At 47.7% G+C, this 15,448-nt stretch overlaps 1 protein-coding gene across 4 annotated transcripts in view; it reads left to right on the top strand.

Moving 5' to 3' along the window:
- WAPL (WAPL cohesin release factor) overlaps positions 1-15,448 on the top strand; it is a 315,421-nt gene that overhangs the window by 157,583 nt on the left and 142,390 nt on the right. The window lies entirely within an intron of this gene.

Here is a 15,448-nt window from a genome sequence, read left to right as displayed (position 1 = left end):
GTGCTTGGGCCCTCAGCACCCGACAGAATCTTGTGCCCGGTGTGCTACCTTTCAGAAGAGGGCTCTTAACTGACGCAGGGCCCATATGGCGGACCTTTTCGATGTTGATTCCCCGGCCGGGATGGCCTCGAGTTCGGCCTCGGCTTCGGCCTCGACCTTGGCCTCGGGCCCCTCGGCTTCGCCTCGACCTTCGGCCCCGCCGAAGCAGGTTGCCTCGTCCAAGCCGACCTCGGGTAAGTCTCCACTTCCTTCCTCAACTCCAGGTTCGACTAAGAAGCCATCCTCGGGCTCCTCGACGGCGGGAGGGTCTGCCTCCGCCCAGCCCAAGGTATCAAAATCGATCGCCCGAGGGAATACTCGAGACCGAGGTCGCCCTCTGCGGAGCATCGACAGGTGTTACCACCTGGGATGACGAACCCGGCCTTCCAGGACTTACTCTGGGCTTTGATCGCCTCGGAGTTGTCCGGGGCTATTGAGCACCTGCAGCAGGCTTCGACCTCGACTGCTTCGGTCTCGGCTTCCCCGCAGTTGGCGACCTCAGCCTCGGGCGCTTCGGCCCCCGAGGTTCGCACTGCCTCGCCCTCGGCTTTGCCCTCGGACCCGGCATCGGGGGGACTACCTGAGCGTAGCGTGCGGCCCCGTGAGAAATTGCGCCGGGTGCGGAGACTCTCGTCCTCTTCTTCTTCGAGGTCCTCGAGAGGCACCTCGCCTTCGGGCAGGCCTCGGACGGGGCGCCGTCCGAGGAAGGCGAAGCGATCTCGCGCCTCGCCTCGGAGACGTGTTCGTTCGTCGCCGCTCGGGGGCGAGACCTTACAGGTCTCGGAGCTCCGACTGGATAAACCCGGCCTTTTCCGCTCCCCGGTCGGGGACGGCTCCCGTGCCTCCTCGCCGAGGCGGAAGGGACGGGCCTCGATTCCTCGTACCCCGGGGGGTTCCCCCGAGGCTTCTCTCAGACATGATCGGTCCCCAACCCCCTCGAGGTCCCGGGAGCGGGCCTCATGGGGATCGGGGTCCGGTCGAGAGCCGAGGTATTCCCGCGAGGCCTCCCCTTTTGGCTCGGGGGGGAAGTCGCGGTCTCCGTCTCCGCCTGCCAGACCTTCGTCATTCTCCCGGTTTGTGCAGGATATGGCGGGGGCTTTGGGAGTGGACTTGTTAGCGGGCTCCCACTATACCAAGGAGTTCTTGGAAGAGCAGGATCTTCCTGCTCCCCCTCGGGAATCCCCTCGTCTTCCGCTGAATAAGGTACTTCATCAGACCTTACTGAGAAATTTGGAGACCCCTCTTACAGTCGCGGTGGTGCCGTCCAAGATGGAGTCGAAATACCGGACTCTCCCTCCTAAGGGGTTCGAGAAGGCGCAACTCTCCCACCAATCGCTCCTAGTGGAGTCGGCGCTTAAGAAGTCTCAACCTACCAGGGTGTCTGCTGCGGTCCCACCGGGGAGGGAAGGACGGACCCTTGACAAGTTTGGTCGCCGCCTCTACGCTAACTCTCAGATGGCGACCAGGGTCTTAAATTATGCATTTTCCTATTCGTCCTTCTTGCATACCATGGTCAAGGATCTCCCGTCTTTTAGAGAGGTCATACCTGATTCCCATAGGGAGAAGTTCGCCTCTTTTATGTCACAGCTGTCGCAATTGCGCTTGTACCTATTCCACGCTGTGTACGACGCCTTTGAGCTCGCCTCAAGGGTATCGGCCTGCGCGGTGGCTATGCGCCGGCTGGCGTGGCTCCGTACCCTTGAGATGGACTCCAACCTGCAGGAGCGTTTGGCGAACTTGCCCTGTGTGGGGTCTGAGCTGTTCGACGACTCCCTGGAGGCGGCGACCAAACGTCTGTCGGAGCAGGAGCGTTCTTTGGCCTCCCTGGTCCGCCCCAAGCCTAAGGCCCCGCCGCCAAAACCTTTTCGGCAGGCCCCGAGGAGATATCCGCAAAAATCTACGCCGGCCTTCTCGAGACCTCCGCCCCGTCATCCGCCCCAGCAGAGTAGGGGAGGTCAGTCTAAACCCCCAGCGCAGGGAGCGTCCAAGCCCGCACCGTCTTTTTGACGGGATCTGCAGTTGGGGGCGGGCCCCCTCCGCGATATCGATGGACCCCCTCCCCATCGGGGGTCGGCTCAGGTCCTTTTTCCGGGCTTGGACCAAGATTACATCCGACGCATGGGTGCTCCGGACCGTCTCCGAGGGCTATTCACTAAACTTCTTATCACAGCCTCCGGACAGGCCACCCAGCGCTTGCCCGTCCAATCGGAGCCAGTTGCCCCTTCTCCTGGTCGAGGCCAGGGCCTTGTTGAACCTACGGGCCGTGGAGCCGGTCCCTCCAGACCAGCGAGGTCGGGGGTTTTACTCCCGTTACTTCCTGGTCCCGAAAAAGACCGGGGATTTGCGCCCCATTTTGGACCTCCGGAAGCTCAACAAGTTCCTAGTCCGGGAGAAGTTCCGTATGTTATCGCTGCCGGTTTTGTACCCCCTGTTGGAGGAAGGGGATTGGATGTGCTCCCTGGACTTAAAGGAAGCATATACCCATGTTCCGGTGCATCCTGCTTATCGCAGGTTCTTACGGTTCCAAGTGGGAGAGTTGCACCTTCAGTATCGGGTCCTTCCCTTTGGTCTGGCGTCGTCCCCTCGGGTGTTCACCAAGTGTATGGTGGTAGTCGCGGCAGCCCTGCGCTCTCGGGGGCTGCAGGTCTTTCCCTACCTGGACGATTGGCTGATCAAGGCCCCGACCAGGGAGGGGGTTATCTTAGCGACCCAACAGTCTATCATCTTACTTCAGCGCCTAGGGTTCGAAGTGAACTTCCCCAAGTCTCAGTTGTGCCCGGCTCAGTCTCTACAGTTTTTCGACGCCGTGCTGGACACGGTTCGCCTCCGCTCTTTCCTCCCCCCTCCTCGGAGGGAGGCCTTGCTTCGGTTAGGTCGACAAGTGTTGAAACTGTCCGTGGTGTCGGCTCAGCGTATGATGATCCTTCTGGGCCACATGGCATCTACGGTCCACGTCACTCCCTTCGCTCGCTTGCATTTGAGGCTTCCGCAGTGGACGCTGGCCTCTCAATGGCGACAGGATCGCGACCCAGTCTCTTCTCCGATAGCAGTGACTCCTTCTTTGAGACGCTCGCTCCGTTGGTGGACCGACTCTTCCAGTCTTTCAGGGGGTTTGCTCTTTCTCGTCCCTCCACATCGCAAAGTTCTGACCACGGACTCCTCGGAGTACGCGTGGGGAGCACATCTCGACGGTCTGCGGACGCAGGGTCTGTGGTCGGCCGAGAACCGTCTTTGTCACATCAATGTGTTGGAGCTTCGTGCCATCTTTCTGGCTGCGCGAGCTTTCGTCCACCTGCTGCACGATCAAGTGGTGCTCGTGCGGACCGACAACCAGGTGGCGATGTACTATGTCAACAAACAAGGGGGAACGGGCTCTTGGCCTCTGTGTCAGGAGGCTCTGCGCCTTTGGGAATGGGCGGTCTCCCAGAACATATTCCTGCGTGCGGTTTATATTCAGGGAGAGCAAAACTGTCTGGCAGACAAACTCAGTCGTCTTCTCCAGCCGCACGAGTGGTCACTGAACTCTCGGGTTCTACGCGAGGTCTTCGACCGCTGGGGGACTCCCCAGGTGGATCTGTTTGCCTCCCCGGAGACTCGCAAACTACCCCTCTACTGTTCTCGGATGTACTCCCGGGACCGTCTCGAGGCAGATGCCTTTCTGCTCGACTGGGGGGGGAGGTTCCTTTATGCGTTCCCTCCTTTTCCTCTGATCTTGAGAACGCTGGTACATCTCAAATCGACCAGAGCCACTATGATTCTCATTGCGCGTCGTTGGCCCAGACAGCACTGGTTCTCCCTGCTTCTTCAGCTCAGTGTCAGGGAACCTCTGCTTCTGCCTGTCTTTCCCTCTCTGCTATCTCAGAGTCGAGGTTCGCTGTTACATCCCAATCTTCAGTCTTTACACCTGACCACTTGGTTCCTCTCCCCCTGACTTCGATTCCTGTTTCTCAGGCGGTGAAGGAGATTTTGGAGGCCTCGCGCAAGGTCTCGACTCGGCTTTGTTATGCCCAGAAGTGGACCAGATTTTCATCCTGGTGTTCCTCGAATCATCTGGACCCGAGTTCGGTTCCCGTGTCTTCGGTGCTGGAATATTTATTGCATCTGTCTAAATCTGGACTGAAGACGACTTCCATTCGGGTGCATCTCAGTGCCATTGCCGCGTTCCATCGGCATCTCGAGGGTCGTTCTCTCTCTCTTCATCCTCTCATAACTCGTTTCATGAGGGGTCTTGTGAATGTCCATCCTCCTCTGAAGCCTCCTCCTGTAGTTTGGGATCTTAATGTGGTCTTAGCTCAACTGATGAAGCCTCCCTTTGAGCCTATCGACAAATCTCATCTTAAGTTTCTCACTTGGAAAGTGGTCTTTTTGATTGCGCTCACATCCGCTCGTCGGGTTAGCGAGCTGCAGGCTTTGGTTGCGGATCCACCTTTTACGGTCTTTCATCATGACAAGGTGGTTCTTCGCACCCATCCAAAATTTCTGCCTAAAGTTGTGTCTGATTTCCACCTCAATCAGTCTATTGTCCTTCCGGTGTTCTTCCCGAAGCCCCACTCTCATCCAGGTGAGGCGGCGCTTCACACGCTTGACTGTAAGAGGGGGTTGGCCTTTTATCTCCAACGTACCAAGTCTCATCGGAAGGTTCCTCAATTGTTTTTGTCCTTCGATCCTAATCGGTTGGGACATCCTGTTTCCAAGCGCACCTTGTCCAACTGGTTGGCTGCTTGCATTTCCTTTTGCTACGCTCAGGCTGGTCTCACGCTCCATGGTCGAGTCACGGGGCATAAGGTCAGGGCGATGGCAGCTTCTGTTGCTTTCCTCCGGTCTACTCCTGTGGAGGACATATGTAAAGCTGCCACTTGGTCTTCGGTTCATACGTTCACCTCCCACTACTGTCTGGATACTTTGTCCAGAAGCGACGGCCGGTTTGGCCAGTCGGTGTTACGTAATCTGTTTTCCTAAATTGCCATCCTCCCACCTGCCCTTTTTTGGTTGGCTTGGAGGTCACCCACTTGTGAGAATATCATGCCTGCTTGTCCTGGGATAAAGCACAGTTACTTACCGTAACAGGTGTTATCCAGGGACAGCAGGCATATATTCTCACAACCCGCCCTCCTCCCTGGGGATGGCTTCTTTGCTTGATATGGAACTGAGGACCACGAGGTGGGGATGCGCCCTCTAGTGGGCAGGAAGGCTAGCACATGCGTGGCGCAGTGTGCAAACTTGAAACTTCAATCAAGTTTGCTTGAAAAGCTGTCCGCGCGGGGCTCCGTAGATGACGTCACCCACATGTGAGAATATATGCCTGCTGTCCCTGGATAACACCTGTTACGGTAAGTAACTGTGCTTTGTCTTAATTCATCTTAATTTTACGATATAGTTTTCACCATGGCAATTCCAGTTCCTCCATATCAGTGGTCCCAAACTCAAATCCTTTGCAGGGCCACATTTTGCATTTGTAGGTACTTAGAAGGCCGCAGAAAAAAATAGTTAATGTCTTATTAAAGCAATTACTACTTTGCATGAGGTAAACTCTTTATAGTTTATAAATCTTTCCTATAACATCTTTCCTTTGCCATAACAAAAGATTATAACAGTTAGAATCTTTGGTGAATTCAAAAATTGCAAATGTGGTGGGCAAAGCATTGGTATTTTAAATACTGAGTGCAGTACACATGTTACCTTTTCTGACTAGAAACTTGGGCACGCTTCTCTGCCACCAAGTTATCAATATCAGGATCGATATCCTTGGAACATGCAACTTTCAAAACTGAAAACAAATGGGCGTCACTTAACTTGTTCCTTTGAAGAGATTTCACTTGGTTCATTTTTGAAAATAATTGTTCGCATGAATATGTGCTTCCGAACATAGACAGAACCCGTGCAGCTAGGTTGTGAATGGTTTTATATTTGTCCTTTGAAACACACTGATAGAATTCTGTAAGACTGCAACTATTAAATTTTTATTTTAGCAGAGAATCATACTGAAAATCTATTAATTCTAGTTGAAGTTCTTCAGGTGCATCATCAACACTACAAGAAAATGGTGACATGAATATGTTAAAGATGTTTTCCATATTCCTGAAGCATTCAAATTGCCTGTTGAAGTCTTCCTTTTAACACACTAATTTTTGTAGAAAACTCAGCAAAATTAATTTCCACTTCTGCCATAATTGCAGACTTCAAAGTTGGGAAGTGAGCAAGATTTCCTGCTTTAAGCTGAACTTCCCAAAGCTGTAGTTTGCACACAAATGCATTAATATTGCCAATCATATCAGTGACCAACTTATTTTGGCCTTGCAGTTTGATATTCAAATCATTCTAGTAGCCAGTTATGTCTGTGCTGAATGCCAGATCACGTAACAATTTTGTATCATCAAAGAGTGAGACATCTTGATTTTTACTTTCAAGGAACATCTTTATTTCATCTCTCAAATCCCAAAATTGTTTGAATACTCTTCCACAGTTAAGCCATCTTATTTGAGAGTGATATAGAATTTCACTATGCTCACAGCCAATTTCTTGTAGAAAAGTGTTGAACTGTCTGTGGTGCAAGCTTTTTGAGCAAATTTAGTTAATAATTTTTACTACAAAAATGTTGTCAACTTTTAAAGCACGGCCACAAAGTGCACCTTGATATATGATGCAATGGAAATGTACAAATTGAATAACTGACCCTTCATCAATAAGTTTTTCTCTTATCTTTCCTACAACACCGTTTTTAGCACTTGCCATGGCAGGTGCACCATCAGTAACCAATGATGCTAGCTTCAACCAAGACAATTTTCCTCCTCAAACATTACTTTAATTTTGTTAAAAATGTCATCAGCTTTCGTAGTACCAGCATTGGTATTAGCTGGAGGAGTTCCTCTGTTATTGTAAGGTTCTCATCTACGCCGCAAATAAAAACGGATAGCTGTGCAACATCAGTTAAGTCTGCTCTCGTCAATTGCATGTGAAAAATAAAGGAATCTTGCTGCTTTCTGAACCAGTTGCTCTTTTATATCTGAAGCTAGTTCATCGATTCTACTAGCAACTGTGTTTGGCGAAAGACTGAATTCTTTAAACACATTCAACTTTTCAGGGCAAATACACTCTACTGTCTTGAGTAAGCAGTCTTTTAAAAATAAACCATTGGTTAAAGGCTTGGAATTTTCTGCAATCATTTTTTATAAGATGTAGCTTACTTTCACATTACCTGTTTTCTGTTTATTAACTCTCTGAAATATATTTTGTTGAGTACTTAAATCAGCTTTCAGTTTCATAAGTTTATCCTCCCATAGCTTCCCTTGCACAGATTCATACTTCTCCCCACGAACAGTCTGAAAATTATGTCTTAAATTGTACTCCTTTGGGGCAGCTAAGGACTGTTTACTAGTGCTGCCCGATTCGCGATTCGAATCGATTCAATTTTTTAAAAAAATCAGCCTCCCAATTCAATGACTGACCCTTCCCCCCATGCCTTCCTAAAGTAGGAGCAGCAGCGCTGCCTCTTGCTGGCCGTCCGCTGCCGCTCCTGCTTGAGGGGGAGGGTCAGTTGGAAAGGCCTGCATGTTCCCCAGCTTCCCTGCTCTTAACTTAAGCTAATATGGCAGCCTGCAGGATCGCTGGTGCTATAGCGATCCCTGCAGCTGCCACCATCCTCAACGGAATGTTCTTTCTGCTACGGTTTCGCCCCTCTTCTGACATCAGAATCAGGATTGCGGCAGAGGAAACATGCTGCTGAGGATGACGGCAGCTGCAGGGATCGCTATAGCACCAGCGATCCTGCAGGCTGCCGTATTAGCTTAAGGTAAAAGCGGGGAAGCTGGGGGAACATGCAGGCTTGTGGGGGGAGGGAAGCAGGCCTTTGTGGCGTGGGAGCAGGCCTTCGTGGTGGGGAGGCAGGCCTGTGCAGAGGGAGGAGGAGGAAGGAGTAAGAGAGGGGAGGGGAGATGCCAGACCTGGGGTGAAGTGAAGGGAAGAGAGAGACCAAACCAAAAAGAGGGGGAGGAAAGCAGAGGATGGAGAGGTGCTAGACTAATGGAGAGAGGGAGGGAGAAATGCAAGACCACAAGGGGAATGGTACAAGAGGGACATATACTTTTTCCAAAGTAAGTGGGCAGAGTGCAGGATGGCAGGAGAGATAGTAGGAGAAAGCCTGTACCTGGGGAAGGGTATACAGGAGGTAAGGAAGAGAGAAAGAAGAAGCTGGATATGGAGAGAGACATGAAACAGAGATAAGATGCTGAGCATGGAGGGAGCATAGGAACAAGGACACAAGGGGGACACTACTGGAGAGGAGAATAGGGACAGGGACACAGAGGAGAGATGCTGGAAGAAAGGGTAGTTGAGAAACGGAGAGATGGTGGAGCTGTGGATGGTGGGGTCCATTGCTGCAGCTGCGGGGGGATGGAGATGAAAAAAAGGAAAGATGCCAGACCTCCGGGGGAGGAAAGGGAAACAGAAGGGGAGGACAGAGATGGAAGATGGATGGATAGCACAGAGAAAGAGGAAAGAAGGAGAGCCTGATCAGAAGACAACCAGAGCCTGGGACCAACATGATTTGAAAAATGACCAGACAACAAAAGGTAGGAAAAATAATTTTATTTTCTGTTTTGTGATTACAATATGTCAGATTTGAAATGTGTATCCTTCCAGAGCTGGTGTTAAACTGAGAACGTGAGCTAGGATTTACAGAGAGAGAAAAAGTCTTTTTTGTTTGTTCATTTTGTTTACACCACAGGACTAGTGTGGGTAGGAGAGGGCAAAGGAGGTGAAGAGGCTATAAAACGGGTGAAGAGGCTATAAAATAAACCCACCAAGATGTTTGAAAAAAATCACCCAATTGGGCAGGAAAATCAAATCGAAAAAATAGATTCAATAGGCTGAATCGAATCAAATTTTTTTTTTTTTCTGAATAGGGCAGCACTACTGTTTACAAATAAGACATAACACATGATTACCACTCTCACAACAAAAGTACTGTAACTCCCATTTCTTGTTGAAAATTCTACTTTCATCTTCAATTGATCGTTTGTTGCTGCAGCCTGGCTTAGAAAAAGACATGTCTGTAAGAACACGAACACACGTATAAATATCAATACTTTAACACTGGTATGGTCGCACAGAACACATACAACAAATATGGTACGTCCCAGCATTCAAAACAAACCATCCAATCAGAAAATGGAATTGCAACTTCTAGCACTGCTAATGGCTTCAATACAAAACAATGGCTTGGTAGCCGTATTATTAACTCATAACTCAATTAGTGATAGATGGCAGAATTTGCAAGGCAGGCCTCCCTAGAGCACAATATTGGATTGTTTGATGGAAAAAGGGACAATCTACAAAGCCACTGAAGGGGTGCTCTGTACAAGCAGCAACCCCAAAATCAGAAGCAAAATACCATGTTTCCACAAAAGAAGCAGGAACATCCACAAAGAACACCAAGTGGAGTCAGTCCCTGGACTCAGGAGTTTTATGATACAAAATGCTTTATTTCAATTTGCCTCCGTGGGAGTTTTTTTCAGTTTAGTCCTATCTTACTTTCATAGCTGTGGAAATACTAATGCCTATAGCTGTATGTGAGGCGAAGGAAACTGCTGAAGGCACAACACATAGGATCTTGTAATAATGTGCCTTGTAGGATCCCATAAAATTGCTTCTGATTTCAACTATATACGGCTGAAAGCAGTGCAACATGCAGAAAGTGAAAAACTATCAAAGTATCAACAGCTCTCACCTGCTCCAGCACCAGACACATGCACAAATGAATGTAAACCGTTGAGCTACCCTGGGAGAAACCATTGAGCTACCCTGGGAGAATGGTATAGAAAATTGAATAAATAAATAAAATAAAACAAGCTGCACTGCTTCCAATCATTGCCTCCAACCATTGCGCCAGTGGTTAGTAAGCAAACTCGCGTTCTAGAACGTTGCCCACCTCACTGCTCTAACGACATCACGCAAGCACTTTCATTTGTCTGTACACGATTGTCCTCTCCACTCCACTTCATAATCGCGTACAGATGCAGGAAAGCGCTTGCATGAGGTTAGAGTTCCTTCTCAATTCTCCTTTCTAAAAGTCTGTTGTGAAATCTGCCCTAGGTTCAGCTGCATTTGGGTTTTCTAACATACTGAGACTATAGTACACTGAAGATATGCTTAGAAAAAAGTTCATACAGTACACTGAGGTTACTATTAATGAAAATCAAGCAGAATGTAAGGCAAGAAAGAACACACAAAACAGAACCCAAAGGATAGGACTAATCGTGCTTGGATAAATGAACGGGAAAAGTGAAATGAATGACAGCTCCTGAAGAAAGAACGTGTCTGGGAAAAACATAAATGAAATGACTTAAGAAGAAGGTGCATATAAATCAGTCAAAAGAATATGGATAGTGAAATAAAAGGAATTGTTGAATATGTGAACATATGGCAACGGATGTGTTATGTTCATGGAATAAAAGAATGATTATTATAAGCATCTTGTGCTTGTCTAGACAAATGAAAATATGTAAGTGTGTGCAGCGTGTGGGAGCCATGATAAGTGGGTAGTGAATGTAGGATACTGGAGTGTCTTGATGGAAACAAATGTATATGTCATATGTGGGAAGATGAAGAGAAATGATGAAATAAGTATGCGTGGCAAATAATAAAAAAGTGAAACACAATAAATTGAGGAATGAAAGGAAGATATTGGATGACCAGAATAGAACTGTTAGGAAGCTGACATGACAGAGAAACAAAAATGACAAGTGGAACCACAGGAGAAATCATAGGGGGGTCAAAAAAAATTTCTGTGTGACAGGCAATTGCAATTACCAAAGCCTATGTGAAGAAACACCACATTTTGCACGTACTTGACAAAGGCTTACAGCCCTACTCTGCAACCACCGCCACAACCTGGGATGCCTCGTTGCTCGGTTCCAGTGCTTGTGGGCGAGCTGCAGGGCAGAGTGAGCCATACGCTCCGGATCCAGGCTGAGAGGGGGTGGAGGGAGGCTGAGACTGCGAGATGCACAGTGCAACCCAGCGGCTGTGTGCTGAAATTCATTGCAGACTAGAGACGCAAGCCAAAGGGGGTGGAGGGAAACTGAGACTGGGAGAGGCACAGTGCCACCAGGCGGCTGCTGCCAACATTTGCTCCAGAGAGATGCAAGTCAATTACAGCAGTCAAATGTTCGTGATCTGTACACGATTGTCCTCTCCACTTCACAATCGGAAAACTTGTGAAGTGGAGAGGACAGACCGCGGGCCGAAAATAGTCTCTGGGGGGCTGCGAGTTTGAGACCTCTGCTCCATATAATTCCACAAAGTTTGTAGGAAGAAGAACTCATTTGGGCCAGATGAAGAAGCTAAGCAGGTAGAAGGAACAGCCAAATAGGGGAGAGTAGGGTGAATCTGGAGGGGAGAGGAAAACAGGAAAAATTGGATAGTTGATGCCATGAAGAAAACTAGGAGGAGGGACTTCAGGAGAAGACTGCAGGAGGAATCACTCATCTAGTAAAGGGAAAGACACTCCAGGAAAAATGGATAAATTGCAAATGAAAGAAGCAGGTTTGAGAGAGACAAGCAGGCTATTAACGTAACAGGAGAGAATAGGAAGATGAAAGGGAATGGATTCATAAAGAAAAATATAAAAGAACAAATGGATATAAAACATGAAAATATTATCCAGATGCACAAATGTAGAAATACAGTTTTTGTACGAGAAACTTTGCAGGTTAATGAATGTAAACATGTAAATTTATACAGTTGTGTAGAAGAATTGTTGTATAAATGTCTAACCAGCACCGTTCTGACTAGAAAAATGAATGTTTGTGTGACTTTCTGATGTAATTTTATCTTCAAGCATAATACCTTACCTTATCCCAGGACAAGCAGGCAGCATATTCTCACATGTGGGTGATGTCATCCACGAAACCCCGGTACGGACAGCTGCTAAAGTGTTTGTGCACTTTAAGAACTTTAGAAAGTTCACGACTGACCGCACCACGCGTGTGCGAGTTCCTTCCCGCCCGACGTAGGCACGCGGTTCTCAGTTTTCCACGGACCTACGAAATCGTGTGTGAAACGGTCTCCGTTTTTCTTTTGCCTTCCCTCTCGCACGTTATTAACTTTTATTCTTCTTTTCTATTATTCTCAATAAAACGTTAAAAAAAATTCATTACTTTCTTTTATTTTTTTCTTACGATAGTTTTCTCTAACACCAGGGCCTTCATTTTTGCCTCACTTTCAGCTTTCGATTTGGCTGAGGCAGTTTTCTCTCCCATGTCCCGTCTGTTGACCAGCTTCTAAAAGTGCAGCAGATGCCAGCCTACAATTTATTTAACAGAACCGCATAAGTTTTGCATTAAGTGCCTTGGCCTAGACCACTGCATTGAGTCTTGCACGCATTGTTCGATGCTTCAGACACGTTGTATTAAAAGCTGCCTTTTACTTTTTGGTACCATGGAGGGATCACAGGTACCACCGACACCGTCTAAACCATCGACATCAAAGTCATCACCTCTTCCATGCTGGTGTCGCAAGCTATAGCTCTTTTCAGGTAAGCCATCTAAGAAGTCACCAGCTTCCCAGACGTTGTCTCAGGCATCCAAGGCATTGAGTCTAGTCATGCCAGCCAAACAGAGACCATTGATGCAACTCACTTCAACTTCAAGGGGTTCATCCTCGTATGTGTCATCCTCTACAGAGAGAGTCGCGGCACCAAGAGATGGCGCCCAAGCCACAGGTATTGGTGCATGCTTTCAAGGAGAAACTTGATGCTCTTTTTCAATTGGCGTTTGGGGATATGTTTCAACTAGTTACCCCCATGTCGGCTCCTCCAGTACCGGCCCAGCCTGAGTGTTGCCCCATGCGAGATGCAGGTACCACCACTGCTTCATTGGTACCACGTCATTCTCAGCACTGATCATCATCATCGAGTCATGCATCTAGGCATCATTCTTCAAGACACCCTTCTCTGAGGCATCGGCTTAAGAGGCATCATTCTTCTGGGCATTGCTCTAGTTATTCACGTCATTCTTCTCTACAACTACATTCCGGTAAATCTAGCAAGCACTCTTCTAAGTCAAGGCATATCTCTCCCAAATGATCAGACAAGCCCAAACAATCTGCATTGCCTACTGCATTGGATTGGTACCGAGCCAAGCGCCGGTACCGCTCTCCTTCATTTCCTGTGGATTCAGATCTTCATCTTGATTCTACCCATGATGTCTCCCCTTCAACTACAGATGCTTACGATTCTCCTGCAGCGCATTCTCCTTGCACCACTTCTCACAGGGAGCCATCTCCTTCCAAGCCGGTCTCATTTACTCGCTTTATCAGGCAAATGAGTAAAGACATGGCTGTTAAGTTGGAAGCAGATTCCAAGTATTCGGAGGAATTTATAGAGACTATGGACTCTAAACATCCTCTTAAGGAGCTTCTTAAACGTCCTTTACATGGAATCTTGAAGGAAACTCTCTGTAAAAATTGGTAGTTTCCTTTTTCTGTCCGGTTGCTCCTAGAAAGCTGGATTCTCAATACAAAATCATTCCCATTCCTGGTTTTGATAAGCCTCAGCTTTCATATCAATCTCTGGTGGTTGAATCCACTCTCAAAAAATCTGTTCATTCTAAGAACTACGCCACAGTTCCTTCAGAACGAGAAGGTCGAATGATGGATAGATTTAGTAGACGTCTCTACCAAAATTCCATGCTAGCCAACAGAGTCATCCACTATAACTTTTATTTTACTTGTTATCTCAAGTACTGGGTGAAACAGATGCTTTACTACTTACTATAAGTATCTTCCATCCCTTCAGAAGTCAGAGTTTCAGCATATGTTTAGCACTCTCACTCAACTCATATGGTACACAAAGCATAAGGTACAATCTGCTTACGATGCTTTTGAGCTGTCCTCTTGAGTTTTGTCAATATCTGTGGCCATGAGAAGGCTGACATGGCTCAGGATAGCAGACATGGTTGCTAATCTCCAGTATCGGAGATGAGCTTTTTGGGGACACTATTGAGAACGCAACTCTAAAGCTCTCAGCACATGAAAAGGCTTGGGATTCATTGCTTAAACCTAAGCCTAAGTTATCTACGTCTAGACCAGTGGTTCCCAAACCTGTCCTGGGGGACCCCCAGCCAGTCAGGTTTTCCAGATATCCCTAATGAATATGCATGAGATCTCTCTCATGCATATTCATTAGGGATATCTGGAAAACCTGACTGGCTGGGGGTCCCCCAGGACAGGTTTGGGAACCACTGGTCTAGACCTTTCAAACCCTCTTCTTCCTATCAGAGGCATTATACAGCAAAACCTCTTCCACCTTCCAGGCCGCAGCAGAAAAAACAGCGACAGCAGCGTCCTCAAAAATCTCAGACCTCTGCTCCTCCCAAATCTAATCAGTCTTTTGACCGATTACTCAAGAACATAATTTCAATCAATCTAACTCTGCCTCTTCCTCTCCCCATTGGAGGTTGTTTACAATATTACTATCATCGTTGGCAATTCATTTCCTCTGACCTCTGGGTTCTAAATATCATTCGAAAAGGTAATTCTCTTCATTTTCTCACCATTCCTCCAGATCATCCTCCAAGAGAGTTTCCTTCCAACCCTCTACAGTCCTCTCTTCTTCTGCAGGAAGTCGAATCTCTGCTCATTCTCAATGCCATCGAGAAGGTTCCTTTGGACCAGCAGAACAAGGGGTTTTATTCCCGATATTTCCTTGTTCCGAAGAAGACAGGACCTCAAAGCTCTCAACAAATTTCTTGTCACAGAAAAGTTTTGAATGTGTCTCTAACATCGCTGTATCCCCTGTTGGATCACAACGATTGGTTATGCTCTCTGGATCTCAAGGAAGCTTATACTTTCATTCCCATTCACCCAGCCTCTCAAAAGTTCCTCAGATTTCAGGTGGCAAATCACCACTATCAATACAAGGTTCTGCCCTTTGGTCTCACAACCTCTCCCAGAGTTTTCATCAAGTGCCTGGTGGTGGTGGTGGCAACAGCCTTGCGGACTCATGGTTTTCAAGTCTTTCCAGATCTAGACAATTGTCTCATTAAGGATTCTTCGTCTTAGGGTGCTTTCATAGCAACACAACAGACTATATTATTCCTACAAAATTTGAGATTCAAAATCAATTTCCCCAAATCTCAACTGCAGCCTTCTCAGACACTTCAATTTATCGGAGCCCTCCTAGATACTGTTCAACTCAGGGTGTTTCTTCCTCAACAGCGTCAAGACAGTTTGATCCAACTTTGCCTTCAAGTGATTCGCCTTAACTCACTCTCAGTGAGACACATGATGGTTCTTCTAGGTCACATTGTTTCTACAGTTCACATGACTCCTTTTGCCAAACTTCACATATGGATCTCTCAGTGGTCGCTGGCTTCTCAGTGGTTGCGGACTCTCAACCTGCTTTCCCAACATA

This window comes from Geotrypetes seraphini, chromosome 4 (genome assembly GCF_902459505.1).
Source record: "Geotrypetes seraphini chromosome 4, aGeoSer1.1, whole genome shotgun sequence".
NCBI lineage: Eukaryota > Metazoa > Chordata > Amphibia > Gymnophiona > Dermophiidae > Geotrypetes > Geotrypetes seraphini.
Note: the sequence above shows the minus strand (reverse complement) of the source record. Positions and strands in the feature narration are given on the sequence as shown.